Source organism: Pinus tabuliformis, chromosome 1_1 (assembly GCF_031772625.1).
Source record: "Pinus tabuliformis cultivar Carrire ecotype Pingquan chromosome 1_1, CPIR1, whole genome shotgun sequence".
In the NCBI taxonomy this organism is placed as follows: Eukaryota; Viridiplantae; Streptophyta; class Pinopsida; order Pinales; family Pinaceae; genus Pinus; species Pinus tabuliformis.
Window position 1 is genome coordinate 61,474,728 of NC_142297.1, and position 27,599 is coordinate 61,502,326.

Here is a 27,599-nt window from a genome sequence, read left to right on the forward strand (position 1 = left end):
ATTCCAAGCCAATGTTGGGAGGAGGTTTCAATGGATTTTATCACAGGTTTACCCAAGTTCGAGGGAAAGAGTGTCATCATGGTGGTAGTTGACAAACTTACCAAGTATGCACACTTTTTTGCATTATCACATCCATTTAAAGGCAGTACAGTTTCTACTGCATTTATGGAAATAATTCAAAAGCTACATGGAAACCCAAAGATTATTGTAAGCAACAGAGATCCCATTTTCACTGGAAATTTTTGGACAAAATTATTTTCTTGTCTCGATACTTAGTTAGCTCATAGATCATCTTATCATCCTCAATCTGATGGGAAAACTGAGATAGTAAACAAATGTTTGGAAGGATATCTTCATTGCTTTGTATCTAATAAACAGACACAATGGGTCAAATGGTTGCCTCTATCTGAATGGTGGTATAACACTTCCTTCCATACTGCAACAAAAATGACCCCATTTATAGAACTTTATGGATATCATCCACCATCCATCACATCATATTTAAGAGAAAATTCTAAGTTTCAAGCAGTGGAACATCACATCGAGCATCAACAACAAGTTCTCCAACTCTTAAAAGATAACCTCACGTTGGTGCAGAATAGAATGAAACAATAGGCAGATCAACATCGCAGCGAAATAAGTTTTGATGTAGGTGACGGGGTATTCCTACAACTACAACCATATAAACAAATGTCCCTCAAGCAAGCTAAGAAGGATAATAAATCATCACCAAAGTATTATGGTCTGTACAAGGTGTTGCAAAAGATTGGTACTATGGCATACAAATTGGAGCTTCCTGTAGCTTCCCGAGTGCGCCCAGTTTTTCATGTTTCATGTTTAAAGAAGGTTATAGGTGACAAGCTCCCAGTTCAAACAATATTTCCAGAACGTGACGAAGAAGGAAAAATCATATTCGATCCGGAAGTAGTCACAGAAACAAGAACTCGATAGCTATGAAATCGATCAATTTTGGAGTATCTCATCAAGTGGAAGAACTTATCTGCTGAAGGTTCCACATGGGAGGATGAGAATTTTATGCAGAAGCATCCATAACTACTCAAGCATTGAGGATAACACTTTTTGGAAGGAGAGGGGCATGTTAGGCCCCTATAATACTAGTGATTTCCCCATTAATATTGTCATTGTATCCGTTATTGTTATTATTGTTCACCTATTGTCCCCATATTGTTATTAGTATGCCCCATAGAAACCCACTATTGTTATTTTTGTGCCCTTCTGTTATTACTATTATGTCGGCTTGATTATATTATGACCCCTTAGACTCCTATATATAGAAGGGAGGTTTAGTCATTTGAATCATCCAAGAATTGTTCATTTGTGTAATGTAAAGGAGGTTGCCCCCTTGAAGAGGCTAAATTCTAAGGCATTGATCTATCTTTTCTATCTTTCTGTGAGCTAGTTTCCTAACAAAATTATGCTAAAAATGGGGTTGAGAAAATGTATCATGATTGTGTTTCCATTGTTGTACATTAACCTTATCATCCTCCAAAAACGGATTTTTTTTGTTATTGTTTTCTTTGTCATCCCTACTACAATACGCTGATACTACTGCTATCAGTCCTTTAGTTGTCTGAACCAATAGTTTTGTTGATGGGCCTATTGTCAACACTTTTCTCAAACTATTTCTCTAAGAGTGTGCTGACAATGGAAATGACAGTGATTTTTGTGCAAAATGCGGTTACAATGGAAATGCCACCTCTCCTCTATGTTGTTCTATATCTAAACACTGACAGGTGCGCGATCAGTGATAGCTCAACAAAATTCACTTTAATAGTGAATACTAATAAAAAGAAATGGTTATCAACTCTCGAACTAAGGGTACTAGCCATCTCCAAAAGAATGTCCATCTTATCCGTCCTTTTCCCCCTTGCTCTGTCTGGTTTCCATATGGATTTTCTTTTTAGTTTCCTTGGCCTTTTACCTCTTAGAACTTGCAGTTTTGCCTTTGTTTATTATTAGGTCCTTTTATAGACATTATCCACATCTATCACTTCCTTGGCGAGGTCAAGATTTTTTTTTAACTTTGTTTTCAATCTTAATTTGTTTAAAGGCCTTGTGTGAGGTATTTTACCTCCCCTGAACATTTGAAACAGGGAGGGTTCTTCTTCATCATGGGGTTCTGTTTCAACTTCTTTTCCCTTGGTATGCTCTGGTGGATGTGTTTCTGTAGGGGAACTCTCAGTGGGTGGCTTCTTATGATGAGCAGAATTCACTGAAGGAGGCAGATATTTAGAGGGAGGGTTTTCAGTGGTAGCTTTTGTTTTCATAAGTCTTTCACTTCTTCTAACATAAACCTTAGGAATTGTTGGACCAAAGGATGAGTGAATGTCTTTCTCTTTTCAAATTTGGGTTTCATTAGAGGTTCCTTGAGAGGAGATTTCTACCTAAATTTTCTTTCCCTGTTTGGTACTCTTTTGCCTCTGTCTTTTAGCTTTATGGGTTTGGGGTTGAAATGGTCCCCAAAACAAGACATGGCTCCAACTTCTGTTAGCTTTAGCCAAATGATTGTTAATTAACAACCTAATTATTCCTTTCTGATAAACAAAATGAGGGGATAGGTCTGCCCTGGCCTGGAAACGAGCAACCATGTGCTTGAGACTCTCCAATAAATAAAAAAAGCATTCATTCTTACTTGTCCTAGTAGATGTGCTAAGAAATAAAAATGGTAAATGTTTACCCAGTTCAAACACCCTTCACATGTGAAATATAACTCGGTAGTGTGTAGTAGACCATGCCATTTGTCCTCCAGTGAGGATCTATGCACCCCTTCCTTCTTGTTTCCGTGCTTGAACTTAGCTCTCAGGAAAAATGGGACATCAATCCTAGATGGAACATGAATTATGAAAACCTTTTCCCCATTCGTAGGCAAAGCTCTAACCTCTCCAATTAGTTCCTCTGTGACCAAGAACGAAATCACTCCTTCCTGCACACATTGATCGTCAAACCCCTGGGTGAATGCTTGAGCCACAATGTCATGGTAAATGGTGCACCGATGGAACATTTCCTACCACTTATATCGTTGTAATTGTTGTTGAATACATGGGTAAATCTCCAGGAGGTCGGGACTTGTTCGTTCATTTCTGTTAAGCTTACCGCCTTTTGTCGTTATCCATACAGTTTGGCGATTAAGTATATGAGAGATCAGGATCGAATTTTGTATCTTTTTCAATTAATTTGAAACAAACAGATCTACAATGCTAAACTAACAAAAATTACAAATGACAATGGTGAAAATACTATGTGGGAAAAACAATGAGGTTTTCAGGCATAATAATTGATTGACAGGTGCAATGAAATTTTAACTCTTTGATAATTACAAAAACCACATCAATACCTCTTTGATAGTAAAAAACATTCCTTTCAAACATAACTTTCACCTCTAGATTATTTGTAGCATGATCTAGCAATGAATATCTGTCAACGTGATTTCAAAAATCCAAATTCAAATTTTACTTTTGGCGTTGATATTCCCTTTATTAACCAATACCCAATAATGATGACACTCTCGTTGTAAGCGTGTTCCTGTTAATAACTTTATGAACTTAATAAGCATCGATAATCCCATTATCAACATTTCTTTTGCTTATTACAAATTGTTTTGTTGACATTGAAATTGTTGGTGTTTCTTGAAAAAATTCAAACTCAAAATAAAATGTGATAATAGTTGGCTCCAATGGGATGTTGGTGGTCATTGATGGCAACAATAACTTCACATACCAGAGGCCTACTTATTACATAAAATCTTGCTAAAAGAAGTAATATGACTAACTCTAAATAAAGAAAACCCATCTTTCTAAAATATGTTCTTTTACAGACTCTGGGATTTTTAAAACAAAAACATAATTTCTATGAAAAAATTATTCTCTAATAAACATTATCATAACCTTAGGGCCTCCTCCTCGAGCTTCAAGTTCTTCATAATGTTCATCCACATTTGTAAATACTTTTAAAAATATGGACATTTACAATGAAACTTGAAACATTTTTTGTTTCAGGAAATGTATTTTTTCATGAAACATCCATTAACTCGACCTCGTGGCAGCAACACTCCTTCCAAATATTCTAAAATGAATTTTCTCTTACCACGGAAAGTTGCATTTTGTATGGCCCTTTCAAGATGTTGTCAAACTTCAATGCTTACCTTCATCCCCAATGCGAGCATCACATTTCAAGACTAGGTTGAGGCACTGAAAATCATATTCTTTTGTCTTTTAATAAAAAACCTTCTTGATTTGATTTTTAACTTATTGAGACTTTTCATACACCTTCTCTCTTTCCTCTTGTACCTATATTAACTGATTTATCCTCCTTTGCAGATGATTCAGTTCTTCTCTTAATTCCTGTAAATATCTCATAACAGGGATTCTAATTGAAACCGAGAATGTTGCATCAACACTGTATAATAATTGAAAAGGGGTAGTACCTGTTAGCTTTGCTATGCAAATGGATTAAAAATAGATTCAAAAAGCTCTCAAAGGCTGCAAATATGCTTATAGTCATGCTCAAAATCCATGTTTGTTGTTCAAATCATCAAGACATGACAAAAGCTACCCACCGATCAAAGAGGTTGCAAGATGGAAGCCCTTTGGAGCGAAGAATTACACTATCGGAAGGTGAAAATACCCAAAAAATCACATAAAAACCAAAGTTGCAGGCTTAAGGGTCCGAAATCATATCAGCCGTTGGATCTGGCCGGTCAACGGTCCAGATCGCGTCGGCATTTCGCTATTAGCGATTACGAGGGGCAGGCTTTAACATAAGTTATGCGCCGATGCGATGGGCCGGACCTGATGGCCCTTCAACACTCCATTTTATAAAATATCGGGTCTGCGGCAATATCGGCAATCAGCGGGTCAGCGGTATCGGTAGTGGCATTGCGATTGCGGTCTAGCAATTTGATCAGGGTCGTTAATCGCGTGCATAGATCAACGGCTCGCATCACGTCGGCATTTCGCTATCGTGGCTGCCAAAGAGTACAGGGCCTTCACATATGTTATGCGCCGATGCGATGGGTCAGACCCGATGGCCCTTCAACACTCCATTTTATAAAATATCGGGTCCGTGGCAATATCGGCGATCGGCGGGTCGGCGGTATTGGCAGTGGCATTGCAATTGCGGTCTAGCGATTTGATCAAGGCCGTTAATCGCGTGCACATATCAACAGCTCGCATCACGTCGACATTTCGCTATTGGGGCTGCCAAAGAGTACAGGGCCTTTCACATATGTTATGCACCGATGCGATGGGCCGGACCCGATGACCCTTCAACACTCCATTTTATAAAATATCGGGTCGCGGTGATCGCCGATATCGCATTGGCACTTTCAAAGGGGCGGGGCTTTAACACAAATGATGGTGCAGGCCGATGGGTCGGACCCGATATATGCACAACACTCCATTTCATATTTTTTAAAGTCCGCATCCATATCGTTTTCAATGTATTTGGTGTATTTTCTTTGTATATAGAAAATATAAAGGGAAGCCCTGGGCAGATGTCGATTATGATGGGTTTTGCATCTGATGGGATTCGAAAGTAAAATATATATATTCTTCAAATCCACTAGAGCCATTTTTCATGATTTTGCAGCTATTTTATGTATAATGTTCAAATATTAAAAAAAAAGGGACCGGTGCAGGGATTTCATAAGAACGGCAGCCACTCCATTGTAGGTTCAAGCGGCAAGCCATCCTTGAAGGAACCGTGCAGTTATGTTATATACCAGAAGAAGGATTCGACGGAGGGACAACGACCGACAAACATAACCCAGAAAGGGAAGGGGAAGGGCCACTACACACCTCAACCCAAATCAAATAAAATCATGGAGCATTCACAGCCCTGCCAGTGCAGCAATCATCCTAACGAACTTAATGGGGCATCTTTGGCACGAGGGAGCTCCTATGCATCACAGCAGGCCACCCAAAATATCTGAGTATGGTTATTTCTCTGTCAGAAGAGGAAAATCGCCGAGCCATGCCTACCTATTGAGGGAATCGATCAGTTAAACAAGACAGAAGGATAGATTAAGACACCTGAAGCCTCAAAAGGCTGAGGACCATTGTAAACAAGCTATAAAAAGCTAAAAAAAAGATGTAACAGGGGTTCGACTTTTGGAGATTATTCCCTCCCTGTTTTCTCAAGCTTCTCATATGTAGTCTTTAGTAATACAAGCTTCTTTTGCTGCTACATGTTTAATGTCCATTTCTCTTTTGTTCTATGCTTGCACCTGAACAATTTGTTTAGGTTTTCTGTGTGTTCGAGGCTAGATAACTGTCATATTATCTCTGCTTTGATATATTAGATTTGCAAGCTTCTTTGCTGCCTATGGCTAGCCATTTATATGTGTAATTATATACGCATCTGCCGGTATAGTCAGTAAGTTCATTTGTTGCCTGTAGCTAGCCATTCGTATATGTCCATGTATGCAACCTGCTGGCATAGTCAGTGTTCTCCATCTATCCATTAAATCTACAAACTATTGAGCATCAGCAGTCTAAAGCCTTGTGTTATTGGGGGTGTTCATGCATGCCTTGAGTGTGAATAGAGCTGAAATGGTTATCCGACTTGATCCAAACCATCTTTCATTCCAATATTTCAGAGTACAATATTAAAATTTATATGTTACCAGGCATATCTGATTTACAACCTCAGAGAGTTTCCTGGAGTGATAACAGTACCTATTGACCTTTTAGTACTGATCATGTCTACCCACAAAAGCAACTTAAGTTTTGTATGCCAAGCCTTCTTGTTATATTCTAACAATTTTTTAATAATTATGACAAGACTTTTATTTGAGGACTCATCTAGTCCATTACCTTGAGGGTAATAGCTTGTGGAATGACTAAGTTAAATATGGTAATACTACTCATCACAAAAATTCATTAGTCTTTTGGATTTAAAACACTGTGAATTATTTGTAACAATTCATTTTGGACTACCAAACCTAGAAAGAAAGTTTTCTAAAAATTGAATAACAACAAGATCAATAGCTTGCCTACTTGGAAGTGCCTCAATCTATTTGGTAAAGTAATTTGTTCCTATTAATTTCCATCTGTGTTGTGCTGAGGATGGTGGATGATTTTTTCCAATGAATTAAATGCCCCATTGCTAAAATGGTGCTTCTACAGAAATGGGTTTCAAAGGTAGAGATATTAATTTGGCTTTGCCTTTCAAAAAATTGACATTTATGGCAAGCTGCAACTTCCTTTTTGACATCATAAATAATTGTAGGCTAGTAGAATCTTTCTCTTAAAATATTATCAATAGTAGTCTTTGAGTAATGATATCTTTCACAGGATCCTTCATTAGATTATTTGATCATTTCTTTGGCTTCGTCTTCTAATAGGAAATAATAAGATGCTTTGTGAGTATTTCCAAAATAGATAAACATCCAGAAGACAATCTTTGACTGATTTGAGTCTTAAAAATCGAGATGGAGCTTTATTTATCCTTGGTGGTGCTTATAGATTCTCTAGTATGTAAATGACATCAATATACCATGCACAATTTCTGAAACGATCATCCACTTTAACCATTGACTCATCCTCTAGAAAATCTAATAATTCCATAATTAAATTCACATGAGAAGTATCAATATTTGTTTCAGCCGTTAGCATAGCTAAACCCTGTCCTTTGATTAATTTGGTAGGCTTAATTTGCAAATGAAATTATAACATCTTACTAATCCACTTCCCCCTCCTGCCATCACTATCTGCCTAGATCAAAATAATTTTAATTGCAGTGTTAGGTACATAGGCAATCATGTGAGAATGCATTTTAAAGACCTTGAAATCTTTGAGTGATTTAATCAACACACATGCCTATTTGTCCATTATGTTGTATTTTAGTTCAATGTCCCTTAATGTCATCCTAAAAAATGAAATTGATCCAGGTGGATGTTGGTGGCCACCCACCTATCCCATCTGGACCCCCACAACTATCCCTTTCAGTTTTTCAGTTCCTTAATTATAGCGCAGTTTACTATTTTTAGTAGTTTTTCGGGTCCTAAACTTCCAGAGCCGTTTTGAGGTCCTAAACGACATTTTTTGGGAAATCTACCGCTAGTGATTTTTCTATCAAAAAATCGTCTTTTTTGTCGTAGTCCTCGGAGAGATCTTTCTAACGGGCTATCATTCATGTCAAACAGAGATAATACGACCAATTCGCGACGCTGGGAAGTTGATGTACCAACTTACCCAAAAACAGGGCCCACAATTTGGCGTTTCATCTTCTAGGGTTAGATTTTGGAATGTGAAGGGTTTTCCATTATTTCTCAACAATAAATAGGCCTTCGAGCCTCATTGTAACATATTTTAGAACAGTTCAGAGGCATGTAGATGCCACATCTCTTCTCAGAGATAAGCTACCATCGCCCTAGCTGGTTTAGTTCTATTCTGGTTGTAAGCATATTTCAGTATTTTCCATTAATGAAATGAAGTATTATTTCCGCTGCATATCTGTGTTTATGGTTATCTCTGTAACTTGTTGCGTTCCTGTTTAAGTCCAGATCAGTGGTATCAGAGCGGTCTGCTTTTTCTCTGTTTTTCTTTGCATGTCGAACCTTTGCAAGGCCAGCCTCGCAAATCTCGACGACCTCCCATGGCGGATGAGAAGAAAAACGAGGGGGCAAGAGATCCTATCAAAATCTTGCTCGAAGAAGCCCTCGAGTGACAAAGGAATGTGATGATGGACAGCTTTGCCCAGATCCTTCAGCGACTACCCAGAGGCGACGCATTGGCTTCCAACAGCTACTCTGGAAATGCCACACCCTTTAAGGTATAAGTTAATTTTGAAATCCCCATCTTCGAGGGTCAAATAGATGCAGATGCCATAGATAAATGGTTAAATCTTCTAGATGGGTATTTTTCTGTTCATGAATTTTCAAGTCAGGAAAAGATTGTTTTCGCTCTTCTTAAAGCAGCCCCCCATGTCAAGGACTGGTGGGAAACCTACTGCGAGTAGAAGGATGAAAGTACAGGCTCACTGTTTTCAGCCGCACCCACTTGGAATGACTTCCGGGATGCCATCAAGGAGCAGTACTACCCTGTCAAAAGCTATGAGGACAAATACATCAAATGGACCACACTGCGGCAGGGATGAAACCAAGATGTGCCGAAGTTCACAAACATTTTTTATACCCTTCACACACAATTGTGTATCAAAGACTTTGAGCTACATCTTGTACTCAAATACCGCGACTACCTACACAGATGCATCCAGGAAGAGATGGAGTTCTTGAACATCTCCTCACTCGGCACAGCATACCAATACGCTGTCAAAATCAAGCAAAAGTTCAAACGGAAGAAGCAAGACTTTGGATCTACAAATCCGAAGCCCAAAGGACAAAGCCAAGGTGGGGTGACCCAAGACAACCCCTCGAAGCCGCAAGAAAATAACAACACCACGAAGCCGAAGAACGACACAGGAAAGTGGTGTGAGTTCCACAAGAGTCCCACTCATAACACAAGTGAGTGTCGGACTAAGCATTCGTTGGTGGCTGAGTTGAAGGCTTCCGATTCAGATGCATGTTCCGACCCTGAGCCAGAACTTGACAAGGGGAATCGCAAAGGGAAGGAGATCATTGATGCAGAGCCCAGCACCACTGTTGCCACTGCCAAGATCCAGAAAAATGAGCCCGAAGATCCAGAGGAGGGGGAGCGTCTTTTCCACTCACAGATGTGGGTGAAGGGTTCGCCGCTGCAATTCATTATCGACAGTGGTAGCCAAAAGAACCTCATTTCAGCAGAGGTCGTGAAGCCATTGGGCCTACCAACTACACCACACCCACAATCGTACAGTATCGGGTGGCTTCATGAAGGACGAGATCTCAAAGTTCGCCAGCAGTGCCGCCTTCCCTACAGCATCAAGCCCTTCACAGACGAGGTATTGTGTGATGTTACACCTCTGGATGTTTGTGATGTACTATTAGGTCAACCATACTTGTGGAGGCGACATGCTGTGTATGAGTCAAGGCCTCGCGCTGTCATTATTTCTTTGGATAATTCATTATACAGGATACCGGAGGTAGCCCCACCTACCACCACCTCTTTGATCACTGCCAAGAAAGGAAGCAAGCTCATCTCCCAGACTAGGAAATTCATTTTCTATCTAGTTTGCTCCCAAAGTAAGGGGAAGATCGTTGCTACATCCATGACCCCCGCAAAGGGTTCCTCCACACAGTAGCAGCAATAAAGGGATATGGTCATGATAGAACACAGGAACAACTTCTCCTCACCCACAGGGGTACCACACAAGTTTCAGGTGGGCAACAAAGTTTGGTTACATCTGCAGAAAGAATGCCTTACCAGAACCCATCAGAAACTCAGACCACTCCGACATGGTTCTTACACTAGTACCAAGGCTACGGGAAACAATGCTTGGAAGCACAACATTCCTCCATTCCTTTGCTTGCACCGAGTGTTCAATGTGGACCATCGTCGACCATGCTTCCCACCATTTATGGACACATCAGAGATTGCAGAACAACTCACCAAAGACCCAGCTCAGCAGAAGCTTCCTCATCTCAGGGAGGAACTCAACGCAATGGGGACCATTGCTTCCTAAGGGGGGAGGAATGATCCAGGTGGATGTTGGTGGCCACCCACCTATCCCATCTGGACCCCCACAACTGTCCCTTTCAGTTTTTCAGTTTCCTTAATTATAGCGCAATTTACTATTTTTAGCAGTTTTTCGGGTCCTAAACTTCCAGAGTTGTTTTGAGGCCCTAAACGATGTTTTTTGGGAAATCTACCGCCAGCAATTTTTCTGTCAAAAAATCATCTTTTCCGTCGTAGTCCTCGGAGAGATATTTCCAACGGGCTATCATGCGCGTCAAACGGAGATAATACGACCAATTCGCGACCCCGGGAAGTTGATGTACCAACTTACCCAAAAATGGGGCCCACAATTTGGTGTTTCATCTTCTAGGGTTAGGTTTTGGAATGTGAAGGGTTTTCCATTGTTTCTCAACAATAAATAGGCCTTCGAGCCTCATTGTAACATAGTTTAGAATAGTTAAGAGGCATGTAGCCGCCACATCTCTTCTCAAAGATAAGCTACCATCGCCCTAGCTGGTTTAGTTCTATTCTGGTTGTAAGCATATTTCAGTATTTTCCATTAATGAAATGAAGTATTATTTCCACTGCATATCTATGTTTATGGTTATCTCTGTAATTTGTTGCGTTCCTGTTTAAGTCCGGATCAGAAATGGGTTGTTCTTGATCTTCCCCATTCTTCTAAAGTAAAACACCAGAGATAGTGTGCTCAGAAGAAAATGAAAAAATACAAAATCTTTAAAGAAATATGGACTATTGAGTAAAGGAGCTTGGCCTAAAGACACTAAAGGATGGCTTAGCTTGTTGAGTCCATTTAATCTCATTTCCTTTATTAATCAGGTTTGATATTACCTTCAAAACCTCTGCAAAATTTGGGATAAATGTTCACAAAAAATATATCTTACTTAGAAAAAACAACACTTCTTTCTATTTCTTAGTTGTTCAAACTTTTTTATTGTTGTCACTTGACTGAGATCTATATGAATGCCCTCCTTTTATACTATGTGTCCCAAAAACTTCCCCTCCTTCATAGCGAAATGGGATTTTTTTGGATTTAAAGAAACTCTGAACTTCCCGCACTTAGTGAAGGTTGTCCTCAAATGTTTTAAATGAGTAGATTCTGATTTTGAAAAGACAATTATATCATCAAAATAAATTAAAACAACCTTATATTGTTCATCAAAGAAAGTGATATCCATTGCTCTCTAGAAGGTGGCTATGGACTTCATGAGTCTAAATGGAATTTTTGAATACATAAATGTGCCCCATAGCGTGGTGAAAGCAATCTTGTCCTGATATTTTCGATCAACCAAGATCTGATTACATCCAGAAAACCCGTCCAGCGTGGGAGTCATTTCTGAGCGAACGTGAATTCTAATATGTTTCTTTATTTAGGCATGATTCTAAAAAAATAGATATTATTCTCCTTGTCCTTGGAATTGTGACTAGAATCAATGAATTTTTTTTTCCTCTTTAGTTCTAAATTTTACAGAAGGATTTCAAAAACAATTTCATTTTCATCCAAACAATTTTGCCATTAAATTTATTTTTCTATTTTTCAGCCTTTCAAAAGTTGAATGTGCTAGTAAGAGTTCTTCCATTAATATGCATTTGAGCTACATCTCATGAATGAAATATCAATTATATTTTCGTTGGCCTCAAATCTATGTTAGATGTAATTGCTATGATTCCACTTGCTTCCGTCTATCAAGTATGAGATCATACATGGATTTTAGTGGAGCTTAGTAATCAACATTAGGATACAATTTGAGATCATACATTATTTTTATTTTGGATTTTTGTAATCAATATAAGGATAAACTTATGTGGAACTATTGTCCTCTCAATAAATAAATAAATGGAAAAAGAATTAAAATCCAAAACCTTGAATTTTTTTATTTTATGTGATTTTTTAGGAAAGTCCTAACCTTACTATAATAAAAGCTAAGGACATTATCTCGTGACTCCTTGCACTCCCTAAGTTCTGAAGATTCAAAATCAAGGACATATTCCCTAAAACTAACCCAAAGATTATGGTTCATTTATGGGAAATCTTTCCTATGACTAATCTTACTTAATTCAGTATGGAAGATGACAAGATCTTGGCAGCATGGGACTTCTCAAAGAAAGACAATTTAAACTTTAACGTATATTAATTAACATGGAAAATATATAACCATTATTTAATGATATGGTAAAAGATATAACCATTATTTATGAATTATTAATGCCAAATATTTGAAATTGTTTCATCTTAATTTAAGAACATTTTTTAATTTTATTCGCAGAAAGGCATATAAGACAAGAATGTATTAATTAGACACTATTACTTGGTGTCATGGAATAGCATGGAACATCTTATCAACTATTAGACATGTTAGATAACCTATAGAATTGAACATAACATAATATTATCCTAAAAGGTGTTTTCTCACAATTGTAGGTTATTCTCTCATTAAAAAACAAATCCATCTAAAAAAAATTCATGCCTCAACATTGAAATGAAATTGGATTTCTATCTCATACTTCCAAAAAAATGATTCATGATTTAATTTTGTTTGTATTTTTTTTGCTTGTCAAGTTGTTTGTGATCCTCCAACCCGAAGCACCCGGGGGCATCTCACACATTGCATAACCCACACCAGCCATATGCTCACTTGTTTTTTAGCATGTCTCCTCCCCTTAGCACAGAACACAACCACCCCCATGAGGTTTGATCCTACGCCACCTCACTAAAGACACCCATCCTTAATCCGTTCTTCTATTGAGACTTGACTTATTCATGAATTTATTAATGTGAATTACATTATCTATTAAAATTCTATGTAGAAGAATAAATTGGACCATTAGAAAGAAAAAGATTCCTATGCCAAAAAAAATTCCTTCTATAATTAAAATTACTTGGAAATTTAAATTTAATAAAAATAAAAAGTATATCATTCAAAGATATCACTCATCCTTTTGAAAAAGGTGTACTATTCTAATATATTTATAGTTTTATATGTTCTATTCCAATTTGGGTATGTTTTGTTCTATTTTAATCTATTTATAGCATTTATATGTTCCATTATAATCTATTTGAACTATAAGATACATAAGAAAATAAAAATGAAAATATTAATTTTGATTTTCATATATACAAAAGAGAAAGTTATTGTAGCTATGATATTGCATCCATTAAATACAACAGGCCGAAAGTTGTCAATAATTTTGACCTCAATAATTATGAGGTCAACAGAATTGAACGGCTCAAACGTGAAAGCAATATCTGTGCTATTGCCACTACCAGTGGCAGACTTCAACCCATATCTACAAAAGTAGTATACCTAAATGTATAGTGGTAAAAACCTAGCGTTAAAAAAACAACTGAATCACCAATTCCTCCAGTGGGAAAAAAATTCAGGTGAATCAACCTCAACCACGTTAAGCATTCCCATCAACTGAGAAACATGATGTTGGGGTAGAGAAATTAGTTTGAACAATGGCGGTTTTATGGAAAGTTTTCTCTGCCTCTGCCTTCTCTAGGGCAATATGAATATGTCTCTTTTATGGTAGGTTTTCTCTTCCCCTGCTTTGTCTTGGGCAATATGAATATGTCCCTATTATCTTTTCCTCCCTCATGTCTACTCCCATTGCCACCTCCAATTGAAACTTCGATCTCTCACACGCAGATCCTGCATTTTTATCATCTTTGTTTTTACTTTTATGGTCGTTGCGCTATTCCAACCTCCATTGTTGCTGCCGCAGCAGTTAATCAGGGGTGTAGGAATCAAGTAAAGAAGACGGCAGAAGTTTCAGCACAGGCCAAGCAAAACCAATTCTCACACAGACAAAACAATGCTTTCTTATGGAACGACACGATTAGAGGTTATGTCAAGAACGGCTTGTGGGGTAAAGCGCTGAGGATGTATTATCAAATGCGACGCGCAGGCATAATCCCCGAAAAGTTGGTGTTTATTTCTTTAATCAATGCATGCGCCAGACTATCAGATCTGCAAGCAGGCAGGAAGATTCATGAAGATATCATCGTTGGGAATTTTGAGTCCGATGTTATTGTGGGTACTGCACTCACCTCGATGTATGCAAAATGCGGGAGTGTAAAGAATGCACGCCAAGTGTTTGATAGAATGCCTGAACGAGATGTCGTGTCATGGAATGCGATCATCGCTGGTTATTCCCAGAATGGCTATTTCCATGAAGCATTGGCGTTCTTCAATAAAATGCAAATGCAGGGAATAAAACCAAACTCTATCACCATGATTAGTATTCTTCCTGTCTGTGCTCATTTATTGGCTCTAGAAGAAGGTAAGCAGATCCACAGTTACGCAATAAGAAATGGATTTGAATCTGATGTTGTTGTGGGCACTGGGCTTGTGGATATGTATACCAAATGTGGGAATGTTAACATTGCCCACAAATTGTTTGAAAGAATGCCTGACCGAGATGTTGTGTTATGGAATGCAATCATTGCTGGTTATTCACAAAATGGCCATCCCCGTGAAGCACTGGCATTCTTTAATGAAATGCAAGTCCAGGGAATAAAACCTGACTCATTTGCCCTCGTTAGTGTTCTTCCCGCGTGTGCCCATTTGTTGGCTTTGGAGCAAGGTAAGCAGATCCATGGCGTTGCAATTAAAACTGGATTCGAATCTGATGTGGTTGTAGGCACTGGTCTTGTAAACTTGTATGCCAAATGTGGGATTATTGACATTGCTCACAAACTGTTTGAAAGACTATCTGGACGAGATGTTGCATCATGGACTGCAATCATTGGGGGTTACTCCCAGAATAGCCATCACCATGAAGCCTTGACATTCTTTATCGAAATGCAAGACCATGGCATAAAACCTGACTCAATCACCTTGGCTGGTATTCTTCCTGCATGTAGTAATCTAATGGCTCTGGAGCAAGGTAAGCAGATACACGGTTATGCAATAAGAAATGGATTTGGATCTGATGTTGCTGTCGGCAATGCTCTTGTATACCTGTATGCCAAATGTGGGCACGTAGGCATTGCTCAGCAAGTGTTTGAGAATGTGTCAAGTCGAGATGTAGTCTCATGGAATGCAATGATTTTGGCACTTGGAATTCATGGACAAGGTGCTGATGCTCTTGCTCTTTTTTCCCTGATGCAACAGACAGGCATAAAGCCGGATCATATCACCTTCACTGCTGTTTTGACTGCCTGCTCTCATGCAGCGTTAGTCGACCAGGGCCGGCAATACTTTGAGTCCATGAAATCAGATTATGACCTTGCCCCTAAGCTGGAGCAATATGCATGTTTGGTTGACCTTCTTGGTCGTGCTGGGCATCTACATGAAGCGCATGACATTATTAATAAGATGCCATTGGAGCCGGATGCTAACGTGTGGGGGGCCTTGCTTGGGGCTTGCAGGGTTCACTACAACATTGAACTTGCAGAACAAGCAGCCAATCAACTTTTTGAATTAGAACCAAACAATGCTGGAAACTATGTACTTTTGTCAAATATCTATGCCGAAGCTTGCAGGTGGGAGGATGTGGTAAGGGTAAGAACACTGATGAAAGAGAGGGGAGTGAAGAAGCAACCGGGATGCAGTTCTGTTGAGGTACATAGAAAGGTACATACGTTCCTCGTAGGAGACAGAACCCATCCTCAATCTGAAAAAATTTATGCAATGTTGGAAACCTTGTATGAGCAAATGAAGAAGTTGGGTTATGTACCCAACACAAATCTTGTGCTCCAAGATGTGGAGGAGGAGCTAAAGGAAAACATGCTATGTAGTCATAGTGAAAAGCTAGCCATTAGTTTTGGGATCATCAATACAAACCCAGGCACCCCCATCCGTATCATGAAGAACCTTCGGGTTTGTAATGATTGCCACAATGCCACTACATTCATTTCCAAAATTGTAGGGCGAGAAATTATTGTGAGAGATGCAAACCGTTTCCACCATTTTAAGGCTGGATTGTGTTCTTGTGGAGGTTATTGGTGATGCTAGTTAAACCAAGCAACGAACGTCTATATGCTTTCAAACTAATACTTGCATACTATTCCTTTGTTAGGCAGATGATAATATCTGTCGAACATGCTATATAGTAGTATGAGGCAGAGTATAATATCTGTCAAACACGCTATATGGTAGTTTGAGCCTGATTTTTGTGTTTTGGGCTGTCGTATGAACCTTATGTGAAGCAATTCAATATGCACATAACATTGTTTTGAATGTGCAATATAACATTGTTTTGTAACAGGAGATGTAATATATGTTATAGTCACCTCATAGTCCTGGTTACGATTCCTCTAATTTCAACGAAATCAAAGGGTTCGGATGAGAAATGGAAAAGGTGCATACATGACTATGAGAGTACAAAAGAGACACTTGCATCTACATGTTCTATGACAATGTATATATTGTGTTTTGCTTATATTTCGTAGATTTTTTGTTTTTGTTTTTTTTTGTTTTTGTTTTTTTTTGTTTTTGTAGAATTTGGAATCATGTTTGATTTATATGGTTCTTTGATAAAGAAATAATTTCATATGTTAAATTGATTAGCAGATCTCTTTCCTTTCATCTCATCTCTTGTGTGGGTATGGTCATTATGATCAACACATAGCATGACTTTCACAATCTTTGATGTAAGTTATCCTTATTGATTTTATAACCAAAACCTGACCTTTCATGATATATGATATCAGATTTGATGGTATTTGTTTGTTGACCATATGTTATGTTTTTCTACAATGTCACTTAAGTAATGAAATTTTATGATTTGCATCCCATCTATGTTAATTAGGAACTTCACTATGACACAAGTAGGACAAGTTGGTAGGAAGGGTGACAACACTAGTCAAAACTAGCACAGGCAAGCACAACATACATAAAGTGAAAAGCATGGGAGACAATAAAGCACAACAAAAATAAAGTAGCGAGAATCAAAGACAACACTAGCCAAGGAACATAGTAAGAGAAGGTGTAACCATCATAAAGGAAAAGGGCTAGATAGGAGAGAAAAAGGAGCAAGCAGGGGTTGCTCAAGGAAAGGAAAAGGATGGGAGACTTTCCAACTAGTAACATAGAATAAAGAGGAAGAAAGGAAGCTTGACCCCATTAGATTGGCCTTGAATAAGAGAACTGAAGAAGATGCAAAAGGATCAAAAGGGGCTACTTCAAGTGCAATAGGAGAAAAGGAAGGTGGTTAAAGGCTAAGGTGAAAATAGGTTTGAGCAAAAGTAGAAGCTTAATGCACAAGGGGAAGCAAGTAGAGGAAGAGACCCCCTCTAAAGAAGAAAAGATAATAGGAGAATGCTTAGTAGAGGCATATTACCCACCAAAAATTGAGTAACCCCATGGGAGAAATTTTTTCTCCTTCTTTGGATAGCTAGCTGGCCACCAACCTAAAATTTGTTAATATATGATGATATGCCACATTCCTCTGCCACTTGCATTGGTCAAACACGGATCTAAAATGGATCCAGTTTTGCCTCTGGATCAAAGTCTTCAAATGTAGATGAAAGTGGGATCAAGTCAAAGTGCTCGTCGATACGATTCCAATGGTGCAAACAACGCATAAATCCAAGTCCAGATGAAGAAGTTAGAGCCAGTGAAAGTTTATGGAAAATTAGGGCAAAAAAGTCAAAAGTCAAAGGTCAACAGTCAACGGTCAACAATCAATCTAGTCAATGCCTACGTTAGCAAGGACACGTGTCAACCCAGGAATGAGCCACGGGTCCTGGATGATGTCAACAGAGGAGGTGATGTGGCAGATTGTGATTGGTTCATAAGGCCAATTTGGCGCTAACACGTGGCTGCCCAGATTTTGCCCAGTTTGGCCTTATTTCCAAAATTTTGGGGATCAGGGAGGATCGAACCCCTGACCTCCCGGAATGGCAATGTTTCGTTGGAACCAGCTAACTGGATGAGCTACCGCAAGCCTTGGTAACAAAAGCAATTAGGGTTTATTTATTGTGTGTCGGGATATTCGCCGGTAAAACGTTGGACAATCGGGGTCAACCCCACCACTGTCGGACCTTTGAAGTTATGGTTATCATATAGTTCGAAATATCCCACATTCAGTGCAAGTCAAAACAACACATGGTATATCATACCATACGGCTAAGGTATCAACCAACAAAACAACCATATCATATCGCATATACGTTGTAACAACATAACCAACGACGGAATGGTTGGGCGGGGGTTTCGAACCCTCGACCTTCCAAAACCATATATATTCAATGCTTTAACATAGCTCCGCTAACCAACATGTCACAAATTTGGGCTTGAAACAAATCCGAACAAATTTTTACCACCAGCGCACAGACCGAGGTGGTTTTATGTACGCAAAGGTGGTTTTTGCCAAACAGAGAGTGGTTTTGTAGGGACAGAGGCGGTTTTGGACTATTCCAGGGGGTTTGGAGGTCACAGTGGCCAAATATGGTCAAGTTTATGCTTGTTTGACTTGAAATTTTGAGCTGAACGCAGTGGTGAGGTCCATTTTCTTATTTGAGACTCTGTTTTCAAGCTCATACATGTAACAATGTTTTGAAGACAAAATAAAGAAGTCAGCTCTGGAAGCGAAAGGACCAAGAGATGTAGCCAGGGAGTCTGGTGAACTCCTTTATTAAATTTTGCTGTGTCGATGTGTTTGAATGTGTTTTCAACTTGTTTATGTGTTTATGTTATTTGAAATTTTTTCAATCTGTTGCACTAAGTAACATAAGCGAATTCACATAAAGTTTGTAATACCTTTTTCATTAACGGATCAAGTGGTATCACAGCAGCAAGGTTTTTAAAGTTTGACAAGTGTGTGAAGATTTGAATGCTTACTAGGTTGAGGCTCAGACAAGGTGAAGGTGAACTTGTTGAGGCGAATCTAGAGATTGGAAGGGTCTTTTCACAAAGAAAGATGACAGATGAAACTTCATTTAGGTTAGAATCCCAATTCTTGGATAGTTTCATGATGATACGTGCAATGGTGGAAGAAATGTATCGTGAGTTTAAGAAGAACAAAGATGAAGGAACTTCATCACCTAAAGATCAAGAAGATAAAGGAAAGGGAGGAATGCTTCCTCCACCATCTCCTCCATCATCACCATCATTGTCATCATCATCCTCTTCTTCTTATAAATCTAGTCCTTCTAAGAAGAAAAATAAGAATTTCTCTTTGATCAAATTAGATGTAAAATTTGATTTGCCAATTTATGATGGAGAACTTAACGCTGAAAAGCTTGATAATTAGATAAGACAAATTGAAGTGTATTGTAGGGTGCAAAAAGTTGTTTCAGAAAGGAAGAAGATCCAGCTTGCTAGCCTTCGACTTGGAGGAACCACACTTGTATGGGGGGAAGGCAAGACACAAGATGATATCCAAAAGCATGGTAAAATCATTTCAACTTGGAATGAATTTGTTTCTGCGATTAGAAAGCAATTTTATCCTTCGGCTTATATGCAACAAGAAATGATGAGTTGGCAAACACTACGTCAATGAAAAGGTCAAAGTGTTCAAAGTTATACTCAGGAATTCCGTAAGAGAGTTTTAACATTAGGCATGTCATTGGACTCACCAGAGACATTGTTGAAATACATAGGTGGTCTTCATATTTATTTGAGGCATACCATACTTATGTTTAATCCAACTAGCTTAGATGATGTATCGGTTCAAGCAACTCATCTAGAAGCTAGAGGCAAAAATGTAACCCAAGATGTTGGAAAATCATCCAAACCTATTGAAAGCAAGAATAAAGGCAAGAAGAAACTTAAATGGAAGGAGAAGAAAACAAACACTGTGAAGAAAGATAAACCTTCATGCACTCATTGTAAGAAGGAAGGACACGATGAGGCACACTGCTGGTCATTGCATCCAGAATTGAAGCCTAAGAAGTTTGGGAGTAAAGAGCGAAAGAATGCTGCTGCTATTCAAAAGGACTTGGGATCAGATTTAGGTGACGAGACAACGGTTACAGCTACAGGTATAAAAGGTAAAGATTCTAAAGCATCTATAAGTACTTCTTCGCATTCTGTTGATAATGATAATGATGAGAGGAAAAAAAATGAGCTATTTCACATTAGAGTGATTTCCAAGCATACTAAAATTGATACTTTATTTGATAGTGGATCACAAGTTAATTTGATTTGTGAAGCAATTATAAAGAAGTTGGGTCTAGAAACAAAACCTCATAAAAAGCCATATTCATTAGGTTGGGTGTGTGATAAAACTAAGCTACAAGTTACGAAATAATGTGAACTTTGTTTTGCTATTGGGTCAAAGTTTGTAGATGAGGTTGAGTTAGACATAGTCCCATTGGACATGTGGAATTGTATTAAGAAGTCCATACTTGTATGATAGAAATGCTATCTTCTATCGAACTAAAAATAAGTATCAACTCACTAAGGATGGTATTGTAAGGGCTCATAAATTCAAAGATAACTTCTCTCTCATAAATTCAGGATAGATGAAAAGAATTGTAAATTCAAGTAAACAACTTTTACTTATGATTGTAAAAGCAAAGGATATTGATAAATATGATGCTTTCCAAGGCTGTAATCCTAAACAAAAAGCAAATCTAGTTAAAGTTGTTTCTGATTATGATATTCTATTTCAAGAGCCTAAAGGGCTTCCACCCAAGCGAGAGATAGAACATGAGATTTATTTTCAGCAAGATGCTCCACTACCTAACATTGGAATGTACATGTTATCAACTCTAGAGAATGCAAAGATAAAGAAGCAGGGACATGAGTTGCTCGATCAAGGGTTTATTCGACCAAGCACATCACCGTGCAGATCACCTATTGTGTTAGTGCAAAAGAGAGATGGTTCGTGGAGAATGCGCATTGATTTTAGAGCATTAAATAAAATCACAATAAAGAATCGTTATCCTCTTCTTCGTTTTGATGATTTGTTAGATCTGTTAAAAGATGTAGTTTACTTCTCTAAATTGGACTTGTGAAGTGGCTACCATCAGATCAGAGTTGTAGAACAGGGTGTATGGAAGACTGCTTTCAAAAAAAAGAAAGGACTCTATGAATGGATGGTTATGCCTTTTGGCTTAACTAACGCTCCAGCTACATTCATGCGAGTCATGAATGATGTATTTAGACCATTCATTGATGATTTTGTAAGAGTCTATTTAGATGATATTCTTGTTTTCAGTAGAACATGGGTTAAACATGTAAAGCATATAAAACAAATTTTAGATGTTTTGAAAAGAGAAAATCTCTGTGTAAAACTGTCAAAATGTGAATATGGTAGAACTTGTTTGAATTATTTGGGTTATATTGTAGGGGGTGGTGAATTGAAGATAGATCCCTCTAAAGTAGAAGTCATTGTAAATTGGCCTAAGCTCAATACTGCTACAGAAGTTGGAAGTTTCTTAGGGGAACACAGTATTGGAGAAAGTTTATTGCTAACTTTTCTTTGATTGCAGCTCCTTTATGTGCTTTGACAAGTGTGAAACAAGTGTTTCAGTGGGGAGGCAAACAGTAGAAGGCCTTTGACACATTAAAAGAAAGGATCAGTACAACGCCAGTACTAGCATATTCACTTACAACCATGCAAAACATTCTTCTACTCAAAGATCTCCTTTTGAGACTTGTTTTGGTTTTATACCAAAGTGTCCCTTGGATTTTGTCTTTGGTAAAGACATAGAAGTTGATGGACACAGTGATGTGGACAAAGCAACCAAGTTCATTGAACAAATCTAGGAAATTCACCAGGCAATATAGGAACAGCTGGAAAGAAGCCAAGAAAAGTATAAGGCGCGACATGACAAGCATCAAGTTGAGCATAGTTTTCAGTTTGGTGATCAAGTCTGGTTGTATATCAGTAAAGAAAGACTACAAGGGGAAGGTAAGAAGTTGAAACCAATTAGATATGTTCCTTTCAAAATACTTGATAAAATTGGTGAAAATGCTTTCTGCCTAGATCTACCAGCTTATATGCAGATTTATTCTGTTGTAAATGTTGAAAACTTGTGATTGTATGAACCTTCATTGATTGAAGATCCCAAATAGCAAGGTCAGCTACCTTCCACTGAAGATATTTTGCCCGAGTATCTAAATGAGCTACAAGAGGATAAGGACTTGCAACAAGGAAATTTTGAGTATCTTCGAGTTGGACTCAAAGGTACAAATCCAAGTAAAACACGATGGATAGAGATTGGAAAAGTGAAGGAAATATATCCTCACATACTGAACAACTAAAACCAACTTTTGGTGGTCCAAAAGATTCTAGTGGGGAGGAGTGATCCAAAATGGATCCAGTTTTGCCTTCGGATCAAAGTCTTCAAATGCAGATGAAAGTGGGATCAAGTCAAAGTGCTCGTTGATACGATTCCAACAGTGTGAACGGCGTGTAAATCCGAGTCTGGATGAAGAAGTTAGAGCCAATCAAAGTTTATGGAAAATTAGGGCAAAAAAGTCAAAAGTCAACTTAGTCAATGCCTACGTCAGCAAGGACATGTGTCAACTCGGGAATGAGCCACGGGTCCTGGGTGATGTCAACAGAGGAGGTGATGTGGCAGATTGTGATTGGTTCATATGGGCCAATCGGTTCTGACACATGGCCGCCCGGATTTTGCCCAATTTGGCCTTATTTCCAAAATTTTATGGATCAGGGAGGATTGAACACCTGACCTCCCGAAATGGCAACGTTTTCGCCAGAACCAGCACACCGGATGAGCTACCGCAGGGCTTGGTAACGAAAGCGATTAGGTTTTATTTATTGTGTGTTAGGATATTCACCAGAAAAACATCAGACAGTGGGGGTCAACCCCACGATTGTTGGACCTTTGAAGTTATGGTTATCATATAGTTCGAAATATCCCACATTCACCACAAGTCCAAACAACACATGGTATATCGTACCATACGGCTAAGGTATCAACCAACAGAACAACCATATCATATCACATGTACGTTATAACAACATAACCAATGACGGAATGGTCGGGCGGGGGTTTCGAACCCTTGACCTTCCAAAACCATATATATGCAACGCTTTAACATACCTCTGCTAACCAACATGTCACAAGTTTGGTCTTGAAACAAAGTCGGACAAATTTTTATTAAAACTGTTGCAGGTGTTGAACCCGCCATACCATCAGCGCGTAGACTGAGGTGGTTTTATGTAGGCAGAGGTGGTTTTTTCCAAACAGAGAGTGGTTTTGCAGGGACAGAGGCAGTTTTGGACCATTCCAAGGGTTCTGGAGGTCACAGTGGCCAAATATGGTCAAGTTTATACTCGTTTGACTCAAAATTTCGAGCTGAACGCAATGGTGAGGTCCATTTTCTTATTTGAGACTCTGTTTTCGAGCTCATACCTATAACAACATTTTGAAGACAAAATAAAGAGGTCAACACTGGAAGCGAAAGGACCAGGAGACATAGCCAGGAAGTCTGGTGAACTCCTTTATTAAATTTTGTTGTGTTGATGTGTTTGAATGTGTTTTCAACTTGTTTATGTGTTTATGTTATTTGCAATATTTTCGATCCGTTGCACTAAGTAACATAAGCGAATTCACATAAAGTTTGTAATACCTTTTTCATTAACAGATCAAACACCTCCTAGCATTTGGCATTCTTCTTGAAGGAAGGTGGGACACCACTCAGCAGGTACTTTAACCATTTTTCAATCATGTGCTTTTACTTAATGTTTTGGGCATTTTAACATGTGTTAAGGAGTGATCTGGATGATTGACCGACCTTGATTGAAAAGTTGTTCTCACACCTTACTAAGGGAGTTAGTTTTTGACCCTAGTCTAGTGGAACCTCCTTTGAGGCCTTAAGGTTATAGGAGGGGCACTACTTGGAAAACTTGGATTGAAGTAGCATGTCCATAACCTTTCCATGCTCATCACTTTTCACCATTCCCCTAATTTCATGTCCATACTTCGGGTTTGTTGTCATTGGTTCATTGGAACTAACACCCTCATGCCTTCATCCTTGAGTTTGGGTCAAAAGCTTTGCCCTAGAGGTTGATTCAGTTATAATGAAGGTAAAAGCATAAAATGGCCACCATGAAAGAAAAAGAAAAGTGAAATTGCAAAAGATAGTTGGAACATTAATTAGCGTGTGGGAAAAATCCTAACATGAGCTTTACCCCCGTCATTAGCCATCACTTAGTTCCAGAGCACTAGACATAATAAAGGAACCATTGCATGTCCAACTCTAATGAGAGAGAAGCTGACTCATCATCAAGGGGTAAATCAATGTTATATCATTAAAATTAAGCTTGGACACCTGACCTATCCTCCTCATCAAAGCATAATAAAAAACAAGTAAAAGGAGCACTAGAGGCGTGCAAAAATAGGGCAAGGAAAGGGGTACCTCATGCCTCCATGATTGTTCCCTCCATACATCTATACGCTCAGGATGATGGACCTCCATCAGTTGGTCCCATGACCATGGCACTTAGCCATAGAGAATTTCCCCATCGACTTGTCATCTAGCCATCCCTAACACTGGTAGGGAACACTTTTACAGGACTTGGTCTAGTTAGATGTTTTAAGGTGATCCCAATTTGACGTATTATTATGCCCTTAGAAATTAAGTATGGTCCACTATGATGCATCTATGGTGATTGTCTCTAATGATTGGTAACCTTAATTGGAATTTGAGATGGTTTTACCGTGTGGTATTTTTCATAGCAATAGAGGCCTTGATGGCACACTTCATGCCTCCACTCATGATGCCAAGGTTGTATCTCACTTCCAGAGAGCAATAATGATATTTTAGATTCAACGTTGCCCCTCCAGAGTAGAGCATTAGGAAATTTGATGATTCCAATAGTTAATTGACACCTTACAACATCCATAGATGCTGAAATGTTGAGCTTGCTTTTCTTGGTGTTGGAGATTCTTGATGATGTGTCCAATAGACCCAACATTCCCCCAGGCTAGCCTTGACACTGTTTGAAGTGCATGACTTGATTTGGAGTCGAGATGATGATGGTCATCCCTAAGATGACAAGGGAGGGCTTGTACTACGACTTGGAGTGACACCGTTAGAGAGAGATTGTGCCACGTCATACTTCTAGCCCCCTTGAAGATGACATAGAGCACAAAAAGTATGATTTTGATATTTGGCGACATTTTGAGGCAAGCCTTGAGGGCTTCCCCTCAATGATGGTGTTGATTATGAGGCTGGTACATGTCCCTTGCCCATTTCATGCACTTTCATAGCATTTATTGCCACAAAAGGGCATGATGTCATGCTTGAGGAGAGTTTCAACCCATGTGTGGGATTTTGTGGCATATTTTTGTTATTATGATCCATTGGGTTGACTTGTATCTCATTTTCTTCATTCATACTCAAAATTAAACTTGTCATAGGGCTTTTAGGCTAATATTTTGTTGTAAAATGGAAGGATAAACCTCATATAAATTGAGGATCCTTCCATTCATTATATTCATAATCGCACTTGGATTTCAACCTATTCTTAAGAGCTTGACTTGGCCTTTGTTGAACTCGCTACATTTTTATGGTGCTATTGCTATTAGAGATTGACTTATGTCTTGGAGATGCCTTTTTGGAATTGAAAGAATGCTTTTTCAGGGAAGAATTGTAAGTTTATTGCAAAATAATTGTTTTACATGTAATTAGTTATTGCTAAGTTTTTTCTATGCTACATGTCTAAATGCAATTTGTTTATGGATAATATTGGATAATTTCTGCATGTTGAATGTTTCTATCTAGAAATCCGTGAGAGACATCCTAATGTGCTTATCCTATTTAATTTCTCCCCTCACAATTCTTTTTAGGGTTTATACAAGCGGAAACAAGAGTTATCCCCCCCTTTACTCCAAGCATATGTCCTTTATCTCTTGAAGTGGCCCTAAAGAATCCTTCACCCAAGTATGATTACGCAATGACTGTTGGAAAATGTAACTAGTTTCGGTCTTCATAATTTTCATTATACTCATGTCGATATGTATATCTTATGTAATAAGAAAAAGAAGAAACATCAATTATTGTTTTAGAGCATGGGTTTCATTCTTCTTTTGATTGGTCTTCTAGGTAAAGCATGTTCTTCATGCTTATATGGTTTGTCATGTCATAAGATTTATTGTCATCAGTGAAGACAGTCAAATAAGACTCCTAGCACAAGTCGTCCCTGACAGAGACAAGTTAGCCTAGAAAGGGGTATTCGACCCACATAAATGAGTATAAATAGAAGTTGTTGGACCTCATTTGCTCACCAATTCAATATACAATAAAGAAGTTCGATTTGAAGTGAAAAGATCAAGAAAGGCCAAGAAGGAAGAAGTAGAAGCTGGAAGGAAGGAAAAACAAAGTTTTTCCCTAGTTTTCTCTCACACGTGCGAAGTAGTTGTGGTGCTGCAAGGGTTGAAGTTGCAGGATTACTACAGGCCTGCAATTTTGAAGTTGGGGGGATGAAATTATGAGTTTGATGTAGTTTTGGAAGTGTTTGTCTCTCATTGACTTGGTTTGACTTTGACCTAATTGGAGGGTCTTCTTGGAGGGTTGACTTGGTGCTAGGAGGCTTTGGTCTTGTGGTTTGGTTCTTGGTTTTCTGACATTTGAAGCAAGTTCTATAGGAGAGAAGATATTTTTTGGGTTTTCCCCTTGGGGGGATTTTACCCTGGCTTGGAGCCTAACCTCTGTGTCCATTGTCTCTACTTTTTTTTTTCTCTTGTTATTTGTTTGATGAAAAGATCTAATAAAGAAATACAAGAAGATAAATAAAGTTCACAAGAAAATATTAAGGAATAAGGAGAAAATGGAATTAATAAAAACCCTACTATGTTCTCCAACATGGTATCAGAGCAAAGGTGAACAAGAGAAGGTAGCTGGAAGGACACAAAGAAGTATTTGCTTGTCAAGGGGAATCATTTGTAGAAGAATACCTATTGACCTCGAAGGAGGGCTACTACATTGAAGAAGACCTCATTGTCAAGCTCTCATTGGAATTTCTTTTGCATACTTCATCTTGACAAAGAAGGAAGCAACAAGGAGTTTTGGATCTCTTTTGAAGATGTTTGAAGACATAATTGTTGAAGACATCCTAGAAGACATCAATCTAGGGCAT

The 27,599-nt window shown here is 38.5% G+C and overlaps 1 pseudogene; it reads left to right on the forward strand.

Annotated features, from left to right (window-relative positions):
- The first annotated feature begins 13,814 nt into the window (after positions 1 to 13,814).
- LOC149211561 (pentatricopeptide repeat-containing protein At3g12770 pseudogene) lies at positions 13,815 to 16,979 on the forward strand (annotated as a pseudogene).
- The last annotated feature ends 10,620 nt before the right edge of the window (positions 16,980 to 27,599 follow it).